We start from the raw sequence: 13,343 nt of genomic DNA on the forward strand, positions 1-13,343 counted from the left end.
ATTTTTGATGTGTTTTGTGTTGAGTCATTGCAGGGTATTAGTCGGAGGTGGAAATAAGCTTTAAAATGATTGTATGTTGATAAGAGATCAGGTAACGAAGTTGCGGAAGTTTTCACGAAGATCAGAGCAAGAATCAAGAAAATGCAAAAAATTCACCAGAGAGCAGGCGCGCCCGCGCCTGAAGGAGCGCGCCCGCACCCATATTGACAAAGTGAGATCGCGCCTGCGGTAGACACTTGCTGTAGAATCCTGATTTGAGTCTGATTAGGTGATTTGAAGATTCCAGGTCAACCGGGGGCTTATATATAATGAAAAGAAGACGTTTTTAAGAAAACTGAAGCCAGGGAGAACATTAAGAAGACCTAGAGCACACAAGATGGCTAAGGAGAAGAAGATTTAGTTTCATATTTTTGTATTCTTCGATTTAGACGATACTTTTAAATGCTTATTTTTTATTTATTCTAAAACCCTAGTACTTTTATATTATCTTGTAGTATTCTGAACTTATTTAATACCATATTTTTATTGCAACCCATAGTGACGATGTGTTCGATCATGAACTAATCATTGTCATGGGATTCTAGCGGATTTATTTATGGATTTCGATAGTTGATTGTTTTAAATCTTTAGTGTGTGGTGATTTATGATATTCTAGTTTGGTTGTGCTTATTCGTCTTTGATACGTAGCTAACATCTAAGATTGTTTGTTAATCTTTATTGAAGCAACAGTGAATATAGAGGTTTGAAACTAGCCACGCTAGCATAGGTTTATGTATAAATTGACATGCATGATTCGTAGTGTAATTTTAACCATCTTACACACCCTATGTAATTATAATAGATAACTTGTTCTTAAACCATTATGTTTTAAAACTTATAGACATATAGGGTCTAAGCATAATTGGTGTCTATTTGGCTTCTATCTTGATTGTGGTTGCTCAGCAGTAGGGTATACGTATATCGAAAGATAGCGTATACTAATTTCGTGTTACCGGATTAGTTATCATCACCATCACATGCTAAGATTAAAGGCATAAACTTTGAAGGAAGTATTTAATGAAGTTAGAATCCCATATTTTATTCTCATATAAGTAATTCACTTTTAATCTCTTAGTTAACACATGCGAGTATAATCTCTTACTTAGTTAATCAAACTCAATTTGTTACTTGTCTTAGCTGTGAAGAATAATCATACATTGTTGCATAAGTGCAAAATCTGAACTTAACCTAAACCAGACTCTGTGGGAACGAACTTGAGTTAAATCTTATACTACTTGTGATCCCGTATGCTTGCGTTTACTTTTGTGTATGTTTTATTGCGGACAAGTTTTTGGCGCCGCTGCCGGGGATCGGTGTTAAATTTAGTTTATGTGCTTGTCATCAGTGGTCATTAAAGTTCACTAACTCGGATTATTTTCTTACAAGGTTTACTTTGTTCGTGTGTTTCAGGTACTTTAGAGAGTGTGTATGTGAACACGTTCTCAATCTCGTAAGGAAAAACTAGATGAAGTTGAAGAAGAGGAAAAAGAAGTTTTTGAAGAAGTTAAAGAAGTCGAAGAAGAAGTGATTATTACAATGGGAGAACCAGCAATAACAACGAAAGCGTTGATGGATTATTCTCAACTAAAGATCAATGACATTCAATCTAGTATTGTCTGGCCAGCTATCGTAGCCAATACCTTTGAAATCAAGCCTGGAACAATTCAGATGGTACATAATTCAGTCCAGTTTGGGGGTGCTCCAACGAAAGATCCCAATATGCACATTAGGGATTTCATCAAGATCTGTGACACCTTCAAGTTCAATAATGTTTCTGAAGATGCTGTGAAACTGAGACTTTTCCTATTTTTCCTGAGGGATAAAGCTAAGAGCTAGTTGCATTCTCTACCACCAGTATCTATTGCGACATGGGAGGATCTTGCTCAGAAATTTCTTACTAAATTCTTCCCTATGGCAAAGACAGCTGTAATCAGGAATGCTCCTACTCAATCTGCGCAGCAATCAGATGAATCTTTATGTGAAGCTTGAGAGTGCTATAAGGAGATGCTTAGGAAGTGTCTTCATCATGGAATTCCTGATTAGATGGTGATTAATTGCTTTTATAATGGGTTGGGAGCACAGTCAAGACCTATGCTCGATACAGCATCAGGTGGAGCCTTATGGGATAAGAGCTATGAGAAAGCTTATGAGCTAATTGAGATGATGGCTGTGAATGAATATCAGAATCCAACTCAGAGGCTACCATAAGGCAAGGTAGCAGGAATTCTGGAGGTGGATACAGCTACGGCTATCGCTGCTCAGCTAAAGGCGTTGACTATGAAAGTCGATTCTCTGACCAACTATGGTGTTCATTAGATAACTAGTATTTGTGAGCTTTGTGCAGGTTCGCATGCGATGGAGCAATGTGTTATATCTAGTGAATCAGCTCAGTTTGTGAGCAACTTTCAGAGGTTACAGCAACCTGTTCCTGCTACTTATCATCCTAACAACCGCAACCATTCTAACTTCAGCTGGAGCAAAATCAGGATTGTATGCAACAGCCACAACAGCCATACCAGCAGTTTGGAAATAAGCAATTCAATCCTCCTGGTTTTCAATAATAGTTTGTACCAAGGCAACAATTTCAGCCACAGGGGATGCAATAACAATCTCACGGAGGTGTCGGTCCATCCTCGAATGAAAAATCTGAATTGGAGGAGTTGAGACTTATGTGCAAAAGCCAAGCAGTTTTGATCAAGACTCTGGAGAATCAAATAGGGCAAATTGATAACGCCTTATTGAACTGACCTCAAGGAACTCTCCCAAGTGACACAGAGGCTAATCCATGCAAGAGAGAAGTCAAAGAATAACTTAAGGCACCCTGAGGTCTGGAAAGGTCGCGAGCCCCCAAAATCATTAAAACGAAGATTCTAAAATTTTTTGCCAGAAGGAGGGCGCGCCCGCGCCTTATAGCAGCGCGCCCGCGCCCCTCCCAGTTTTAGAAAATGAAAAATTTGACAAAAAGGCCGATCAGAAGGATGGCGAAGCGGAACCGAAGAAGAATGTTGTTGAAAACACTACTCCTTAGCTGAAAACGGGGGATAAACAAGTCTATCTGCCTCCTCCATATCCTAAAAGGCTTCAAAAACAGAAGTTCGACAAGCAGTTTGCCAAGTTTTTGGAGGTTTTCAAGAAGTTGCACATTAACATACCTTTTGCGGAAGCTCTAGAACAAATTCCGAGCTATGCTAAGTTCATGAATGGTATTCTATCTCGGAAGCTAAAACTTGAGGAGTTGGAAACCGTTGCTCTAACGGAAGAGTGCAGAGTTGGAAACTTCCTCCTAAGCTTAAAGTTCCAGGAAGCTTCACGATACCGTGTACCATTGGCAATCTATCTTTCGACAAGTGTTTGTGTGACTTGGGAGCTAGCATCAATCTGATGCCCTTGTCCATTTTCAAGAAACTTGGTCTGCCTGATCCAAAACCGGTAAACATGTCCTTACAACTGGCTGACCGATCCATCACTTATCCACGAGGTGTAGTGGAGGATGTATTGGTTAAGGTGGATAAACGCATCTTCCCTGCTGATTTTGTCATTCTGGACTTTGAGGAAGATAGGAATATTCCCATTATCTTGGGGAGACCATTCTTAGCTACTGGCCGAACTCTGATCGATGTGCAGAAGGGTGAGCTTACTATGAGGGTTCAGGATCAGGACGTTACCTTTAATGTCTTCAATGCAATGAAATTCCCTACCGATGAAGGGGAGTGCTTTAAAGTAGAGTTGGTCAACTCTATAGTGATTTCGGAGCTTGATCAATTGCTAAGGACTGATGCCTTAGAGAGAGCCTTAACAGGGGAATCTGATAGTAAAGATGAAGAAGGGGGCAGAGCAGCTGCAGTATTTGAATGCTTCTCCATGGAAAAGGAGATTGGATTTGCCATTCGAGTCTCTTGGATTAACAGAGAAGAAGAATTCTCAAGAGCGTCTCAAACCATCTATTGAGGAAGTTCCAACACTTGAACTAAAACCACTGCCTGGTCACTTGAGGTATGCTTTTTTAGGCGCTGCATCTACTTTGCCTGTTATTATTACATCTGACCTTTCAGGTAGTGACAAAGACAAGCTCTTGAGAATTCTGAGAGAGTTTAAATCAGCAATCAGATGGACTATAACAGATATCAAAGGAATCAGTCCTTCTTATTGCATGCATAAAATTCTGCTTGAGGAAGGAAGTAAGCCAACAGTTGAACAGCAGAGAAGACTCAATCCTATTATGAAAGAGGTTGTGAAGAAGGAAATTCTTAAATGGATGGATGCAGGGATCATCTATCCGATTTCTGACAGTTCATGGGTGAGCCCGGTGCAGTGTGTGCCTAAGAAAGGAGGCATTACAGTTGTTTCTAATGAAAAGAATGAGCTCATTCCTACTCGGACAGTCACAGGGTGGAGAGTATGCATGGACTATCGAAAGCTGAATAAAGCCACTAGGAAGGATCACTTCCCGCTTCCATTCATTGATCAAATGCTTGACAGGTTGGATGGCCATGAGTATTATTGTCTTCTGGATGGTACTCGGGCTATACTCAGATTTGCATTGCCCTAGAAGACCACCTTTACTTGTCATTTTGGCACTTTCACTTTCCGTCGAGTTTCTTTCGGACTTTTTGGTGTACCTACCACTTTTTAGAGATGCATGATGGCTACGTTCTCTGACATAATTGACACTAATATGGAGGTGATCATGGATAACTTCTCTGTGTTCGGGACTTCGTATGACGAATGCTTGCATAATCTTGGTTTTGTGCTGAAAAGATGTGTTGAGATGGATATGGTGCTCAACTAGGAAAAATGTCACTTTATGGTACGAGAGGGTATCATTCTTGGGCACAAGGTGTCTAGAACGGGGCATGAAGTGGATAAGGCCAAGGTGGGGGTTATTGAAAATCTCCCTCCACCAATCTCAGTTAAGGCAATCCGCAGTTTTCTTGGTCATGCGGGTTTTTATCGGCGATTCATCAAAGACTTCTCAAAAATCTCTAAAACCTTGTGCAATTTGTTAGAGAAGGATGTCCCTTTTAAGTTTGATGAAGAATGTTTAGCTGCATTCGAGAGTTTGAAGAAGAGTTTGAAGAAGAGTTTGAAGAAGAGTTTGATTACAACACCTGTTATTATTGCACCTGATTGGAATGAGCCCTTCGAGATGATGTGTGATGCTAGTGATTTTGCAGTTGGAGCTATTCTTGGCCAGAGAAAGAAGACCATTTTTCATGTGATTTACTACGCTAGTAAAACCCTGTTGGGAATATGTTGTGAACTTGATGATTTCATTAACAAAACACCTTAGTAGATTTAACTTAGTGAAAAATATAGCACTCGACGGATGATCAGATATAGTCCCGACGGATGACTCAATATAGTCCCGACGGATGATGATTTGACATCCATCGAGTGAGTAGCTTATGTAACAATAAGTCATGTAGCACATTTCTGCAAACAACTTTGTATAGATTCTGTAGTAGCTTATAAGTCATGTTGACTTTAATTAGATATACAGAATAGGTTGATTAATTGTAAATAGATGATGTCTTGTAATTTTGCATAAATGAAATGAAGTCAAGTGCCAAATAGCTACCCGACGGATGATCAACAAAACAACCCGACGGATGATCATGTACCCGACGGATGATCAATTCAAACATCTGTTGACTGTGACAACACAGTCACATGCGTCGAGTGTTTGCAAAAGGAATGTGGCAGCCTACTCAACTGGGTTTTTGAGAACAAAGAAGCATTACCATTTCCATGCTATTATGAAGATATTCAAAGATGCTGGAATAGAGTAGTGAAGCAGCAAAATATTAGACTTGATAGGTTTTGTTTTATTATCTTGGCTTATTACTGTGTAATCTTGGTGATATATAAACCAAGAATAGCAAATAGAACAATAACAAGACTAAGCAATACATTTTCTCAGAGAAACAATTGTAAGCTCTATCCTTTAGCATTTCTCTGTAAGTTTAGTTGTTCTTATTTTTGTAAGTAGCTGTGAGCTATTCAAGCTTCATAGGGTTCTCTCGATATATATATATATCTCTGGTGGATACATTCAAATCCACCAGAAAGTTTTAAAGACTTGTGTTTTTATTACTTTGTGTTTTGATCCATTTTAACTTATCATTCCGCACTTTGCAAATCAAAACACTCACATATATATTTTGAGTTAGAACATTTTACAATTTAGAATAAGTTTTAAGAATTCCATTCACCCCCCCCCCTTCTGTAATTCTTGTTGCATTATTAGGGACTAACAATTGGTATCAGAGCAAGCTCTTGAAGAACAAAGAGTTTAAAGATCACAACAAACAGCAAGATGAACAAGAAGGATGTTGGAGTCAAGATTCCTTTTCTGGACAAAGATAATTACCATCACTGGAAGGTAAAGATGCATCTTCATTTACTTTCTCAAGATGAGGCCTATTGGATTGCATAAAAAGAGGCCCTCGTGTACCAATGAGAGCTGCAACTGGAAATGAGCCATCAGTTCCCAAGCCAGGGCATGAATGGTCAGATCCTGATATTGAACAAGTCAGGAAAGACAAGAAGGCCATGAATATTCTATTCAATAGAGTTGATGGTGACATGTTTGACAACATCATCAATTGCAAAACTGCCAAGGAAGTTTGGGATACGATTCAGATTATCTGTGATGGCACTGAACAAGTTAGGGAAAATAAGATACAGCTGCTTATTCAGCAATATGAGCACTTTCATTGTGAAGATAGTGAGTCTCTCACTGATATTTTTAGTAGATTTCAAAAACTAATAAATGCTCTGAAGTTGCATGGAAGAGTCTATCAGAAAAAAGACTCCAATCTTAAGTTCCTTAGATCTCTTCCAAAGGAATGGAAACCAATGACAGTCTCATTGAGAAACTCTCAAGATTACAAGGAGTTTACTTTGGAGAGACTGTATGGCATCCTGAAAACTTATGAGCTTGAAATAGAGCAAGATGAGAGGATGGAGAAAGGAAAGAAGAAAGGAGGGTCCATTGCACTGGTTGTTGAGTTAGAGAAAGAGAAGGAGATGAAGATGGAAGCTGTTGAATCAACTTCAAGGGTCTGTGAAAACAAGGGCAAGGGGCTGGTAGCTGAAAATGAAGATTCTTTGAGCCAAGATGATATGGATGACATTGATGAACATCTAGCATTTCTTTCCAGAAGATTTGCCAACCTCAAGTTCAAGAAGAACTTTGGAGCAGCTAAGCCAAATAGAAACATGGTGGATAAATCAAAATTTAAATGTTTCAAATGTGGCTTGGCAGGGCACTTTGCCAGTGAATATAGAAAGTCAGATTTCAGCAAGAAGAAGTTTGAGCTTGTGGATTATTAACAGAAATATTTTGAGTTGCTCAAACAAAAGAAAAGGGCTTTTATTACACAAGAAAATGACTGGGTAGCAGATGGTCTGGATGAAGAAGAAGGTGTCAGTTATGTCAATCTAGCCCTAATGGCCAAGTTTGATGAAACAGAGACAAGTTCTTCAAGTAATCAGGTAATAACCACTAACCTTGCACATTTATCTAAAGCTGAATGTAATAATACAATAAATGATATGTCTACAGAATTATATCATTTGTGTGTTACACTTAAGTCCCTCACTGAGGAAAATGCTAAAATCAAAGAAAATAATTTGTTTTTAAGTGAGAGGAATAATGTGCTAGAGTCTCAGTTTATTGAATTTGGAAAATTGAGAATTGAGTGTAAGATTGCTAAGGATGAATTAACTGAGTCCTTGAAGAAAGAAGAGATTTTGAAGAAGCAGCTTGAACGAGAACAGGAGGTGATTAAGGCATGGAAAACATCTAGAGATGTTCATGCTCAAATCACTAAAGTTCAAGGTATTGAGTCCTTTTGTGATGCAGCCTGGAAGAAGAATAAGGAGAAGCTGGTATCCAATTTGGTTGAAGGATTGCTAACAGATGTAGAATCGATGGATGATGAGAGTCATCCATCGGATAACCAAAAGGATTATCCGTCGAGTGACATAAATCCTCATCCGTCGGCTGTGAGCAAACCTGTGAGTAAAGACAAACTTGCCAAGTTAAATGAAAAATATGGATCAGTTTTCAAAAACTTCATTTCAGGAGAGTCTAGTCAAGTGAGGAAGGAGAAGAAATTGAATGTTGTTCATCTGTCTATCAAGCAATTGAATGACAGACTAGAAAAGATTGAGGTTAAAACACAGGCTAAAAGGAAAAACAATTGAAATGGTAAAGTAGGGATTAACAAACATAACAACCACACACCTGATAAGTATGCTCTAATAAAAATCCGTGTTAAGTGTGGTAGTGTAAATCATCTTTCTGTTAATTGAGAAACTGCCATGCCTACTTCCATATTTGTTCCACCTCCTTTTCCCAACATGAATGTTATGCCTTCTATGCCTATGAATGCAATGTTTACACAGAATATGAATGCACAATTTGCTAATATGCCATTTGCACCTAATCCTTATTATGCTGCATTTAGTATGCCTCAAATGCCATTTAGCATGCCCTACTGGAATAACATATTTGCTAATAACATGCCATTTCCTATTAATCAAAATGTGCATGATAATTCTGTTTTAATGAATGGTTTTAAAGGTCCAACTCAGATGACTAAGGATGAATCTGATATCCCCAAGTCAAATGAGATCAAACCTAAGAAACAGAAGAAGAAAGCTAACAAGGCAGGACCCAGGGAAACTTTGGTACCAAAATTAACTTGATTTGATTTTAATGTGTGCAGGGAAATAGAAAGAATATATGGTACTTGGATAGTGGTTGTTCAAGACACATGACTGGAGATTCTACCCTGCTCACAGAGTTCAAGAAGAGAGCTGGCCCAAGTATTACTTTTGGAGATGACAGCAAGGGTTATACTGTGGGATATGGCTTGATTTCAAAAGACAATATCATCATTGAGGAGGTTGCCTTAGTGGATGGTCTCAAGCATAATTTGTTGAGTATCAGCCAGCTTTGTGATAAAGGCAATTCAGTAACCTTTAACTCAGAAGTCTGTGTTATGACAAACAAGAGGAGCAACAAAGTGGTTATCACTGGAGTGAGAAAAGGAAATGTGTACCTAGCTGACTTCAACTCATCAAATGCAGAATTTGTTACTTGTCTTCTCAGTAAGGCAAGTCAAGATGAAAGTTGGTTATGGCACAAGAAGCTATCCTATCTAAACTTCAAGACCATGAATGAGCTTGTAAAGAAAAAACTGGTTAGAGGCATTCCTTAAGTGGAGTTTTCTAAGGATGAACTGTGTGATGCTTGCAAAAAGGGTAAATAAATCAAAGCATCATTCAGAAAGAAGCTTGATTCAACAATTGAAGAACCTTTGCTACTGCTACACATGGATTTGTTTGGACCAGTCAATGTGTTGTCCATCTCTAGAAAAAGATTTTGCCTAGTAATTGTAGATGATTTCTCAAAGTTCTCTTGGACATATTTCCTTAAGTCTAAAGATGAGGCTAGTGAAATCATCATCAATCACATAAGGCAAGTCAACAATCATCCTGATTTCAAAGTTAGAAGAATCAGGAGTGACAATGGAACTGAGTTCAAGAATTATGTCATGAGAGCATTTTGTGAAGAAAATGGGATTTTGCATGAGTTTTCAGCAACAAGAACTCCACAACAAAATGGAGTAGTAGAAAGAAAGAATATATTACTTATTGAAGCTGCAAGGACAATGCTTGAAGAATCTAAGTTACCAATATATTTATGGGCTGAAGCTGTAAATACTGCATGCTACACTCATAATATTTCTCTGGTTAATCAAGCAAAATGCATGACTCCCTACCAATTTTTCAAGAACAAGAAGCCAACTCTAAATTTTCTTCATGTTTTTTGCTGCAAATGTTATATCTTGAGAAATCAAACTGATCAGAATGGGAAGTTTGATGCTAAAGTAGATGAAGGAATTTTTGTTGGATATGTTGTTGGTAAAGCATATAGAGTTTACAATCTGAGAACCAACATTGTTGTGGAATAAATACATGTTATGTTTGATGATAAAAAGATTGAAGGTCTGCAAGATGGAGATTACCATGAGAGCCTCAAATTTGACAATGTGGAGATGGTTAGTGATGACAGTGATGATGAAAGTGATCAAGAAATAGTATCAAAGGATAATACAGAAAAATCTACTACCAATGAAGCACAAAATTCAACATCTGTCGAGTTGCAAAATGCTTCATCCGTCGGGAGACAGTCTGCTTTATACGCCAGGAGACAACCAGCTTCATCCGTCGGTACTCAACATTCACCATCCATCGGGTCATCAAAAGAAGCTGAAAGTCAGAATAGATCACTTACAGAAAGTTCCCCTTTCTCAAATCAAATATCCATAAACTCAGGGGGAGTTTCTAATAATCAAAACTCAATCACACATCAAGACAACAATGAGGCATCTTCATCTAGAGCTAATCTACCTGAACAAAGAAAATGTATAAAGGATCACCCCTTTGAGCTCATCATTGGTGATGTATCTTCTAGAGTTCAAACAAGAAGAGCAACTCAAGAAGAATGTCTATATAACAGCTTCCTCTCTAAGGAAGAACCAAAGAAGGTAGAAGAAGCTTTGTTGGATCCTGATTGGATTTTAGCTATGCAGGAGGAGCTAAACCAATTTGAAAGGAATAAAGTATGGAAGCTGGTGCCCAAGCCTAAAGGAAAGAATCCAATAGACTCCAAATGGGTATTCAGAAACAAGATGGATGAAAATGGCATAGTAGTCAGGAACAAAGCTAGATTGGTTGCTAAGGGCTATTGTCAACAAGAAGGAATAGATTTTGATGAAACCTTTAATCCTGTTGCAAGACTTGAAGCCATCAGAATCTTCTTAGTCTATGCAACCCATGCCAATTTCAAGGTCTATCAAATGGATGTCAAGAGTGCCTTTCTAAATGAAGATTTGGAGGAGGAAGTCTATGTCAGTCAGCCTCCTGGTTTTGAAGATCCAAATCTACTCAATCATGTATACTATCTTTTGAAAGCACTTTATGGATTGAAGCAAGCACCTAGAGCCTGGTATGACACTTTGTCAAAGTTTCTCATAGAAAATCATTTCACAAGAGGTACTATAGACAAAACTTTATTCTTTAGGAATGTTAATGGCTCTAGCATACTTGTTCAAATTTATGTAGATGACATTATTTTTGGCTCTAAAGAGGAAAAACTTTGCAAAAAGTTTGCCAAATTGATGCAAAGTAAATATGAAATGACCATGATGGGAGAACTAACTTACTTTCTTGGTTTACAAGTTAAGAAAGTTAGTGATGGAATATTCATTAGTCAAACCAAATACATTTATGATCTTTTAAAGAAGTTTGAACTAATGGATTGCACATCTGCAAAAATTCCCATGGCCACTGCAACTAAACTTGAATTAAACACTACTGAAAATTCTGTGGATATTTCAAGTTATAGAGGCATGGTTGGCTCACTTCTATACTTAAATGCTAGTAGGCCAGATATAATGTTTGCTACATATCTATGTGCTAGATTTCAGGCTGATCCTAGAGAATCTCATTTAATTGCTATTAAGAGAATTTTCAGATATCTCAAAGGTACACCAAAACTTGGCATTTGGTACCCTATAGATTCTGGTTTTGATCTAACTAGTTATTCAGATGCAGATTATGCAGGTTTTAGAATTGATAGAAAAAGTACAACATGAACCTGTCAATTTCTGGGAAACAAGCTTGTGTCATGGTTCAGTAAAAAGCAAAATTCAGTTTCTACTTCTACAGCTGAAGTTGAAGATATTGTTGTTGGCAGTTGATGTACACATATTTTGTGGATGAAAAACCAATTGCTGGACTATGGTCTGCAAGTGGAAAGAATTCCTATTTTCTGTGATAACACAAGTGCAATTGCCATCAATGAAAATCCAGTACAGTATTCAAGAACAAAGCACATAGACATCAAGTATCACTTCATAAGGGAACATGTAATGAATGGTACTGTGGAACTACATTATTCCAAGTGAAAAATAGCTTGCAGATATATTTACCGAACCACTGGATGAATCCACTTTTTCAAGGTTGGTAAGTGAGTTAGGTATGTTTAATTACTCTTGAATCTTTTCAGATATTTTGCAAGTTGTAAAGCAGCCAAAAATTTAATTGATTTTTCAGTGTTGGATGAAATTTTGGCTAAGTCAAAATTTACATCCCGACGGATGATCATTATCCATCGAGTTTGATCATCCGTCGGAATACTATTTGTTAATAAAATCAATTATTTTTATGGAATATTTTATGTCTCGACGGAAAACTGATTTATCCTCATCCGTCGAATTGTCTTATTCTTAGCCGTTGATTCTCTGAACATTATCCATCGAGTATACTTACAGTTTGTAAGCATAACACGACGGATAATTGATGGAATTTTTACAGTTCATTTTTAAACGCCTATTTTGGGTAATTCTTATTGATTAATTTATTTTACTTTATTAAATTTGCCAGTTATTTTTGAGATAGTATAAAAGCATAATTCATTTTCATTGCTTTTCTTTTATCATTCTCAAATCATTTTCTCTAACTTCTCTCTTTCTCAAAAGCAATTATCATCTCTCTCTGCAATTTTCACTCTCTAACAATGGCACCAGTCGTCAAGATCATGTCTCAAACTGGATTTATTTATGAGAAGAACAACTTCACGGCTCTAGTGAACAAGGGGATTCAACAGTCTGGCGACTACCACAAAATGATGGATTTTGTGAAAAACTGCAAACTCAACTATGCCATGCTGGAATCACCCACCATTTACTGTGAGGTTGTTGAAGAAATGTGGATGACTGCAACATACAACTCAACTGATAAGACTATCACTTTCACTATTAAAGGTAAGGAATTCTGTGTTAATAGTGATATTGTTAAAGCATGCTTCAAGTTTCCTGATAATACTGTCATTACTCCACACACAGACACTGATATTGTTAATATGCTTAATTCCATGGGCTATGCACTCTCTACTTCTAAATTAAGTGAAATTAGGAGGTTGGGTCTTAGGAAGGAGTGGAGTTATCTGTGTGATGTAGTCACTAAAGAATTTTCTGGTAAAATTAGCAATTTTGATTCAGTTAATATCTCTATGCTTAACATGCTTTACATGCTAGTAACTGATAAATTTTTCAACTTTAGTGATCTAGTCCTATTTGAGTTGGGATTTAAGTTAAGGGAGCTAAGTAAGAGGGGCAAGAATGTGTATCATGCTAGATTTTTAATGATGCTTGCTAACCACCTCTCTGGGGATATTGTACTTGAGAACCCAACCAACAAGTTAGATTGTTGGGTTAAGGAAAGGA

General features: G+C 37.5%; 1 non-coding gene across 1 annotated transcript; it reads right to left on the bottom strand.

The window, feature by feature from the left end:
* Window positions 1-1,965: 1,965 nt before the first annotated feature.
* LOC141681678 (small nucleolar RNA R71) lies at window positions 1,966-2,072 on the bottom strand. The gene has a single exon (XR_012559105.1). It is a non-coding gene; the product is annotated as a small nucleolar RNA R71 (small nucleolar RNA).
* Between the last annotated feature and the right edge of the window lie 11,271 nt (window positions 2,073-13,343).

This window comes from Apium graveolens, chromosome 8, assembly GCF_009905375.1.
Source record: "Apium graveolens cultivar Ventura chromosome 8, ASM990537v1, whole genome shotgun sequence".
Classification (NCBI taxonomy): Eukaryota; Viridiplantae; Streptophyta; class Magnoliopsida; order Apiales; family Apiaceae; genus Apium; species Apium graveolens.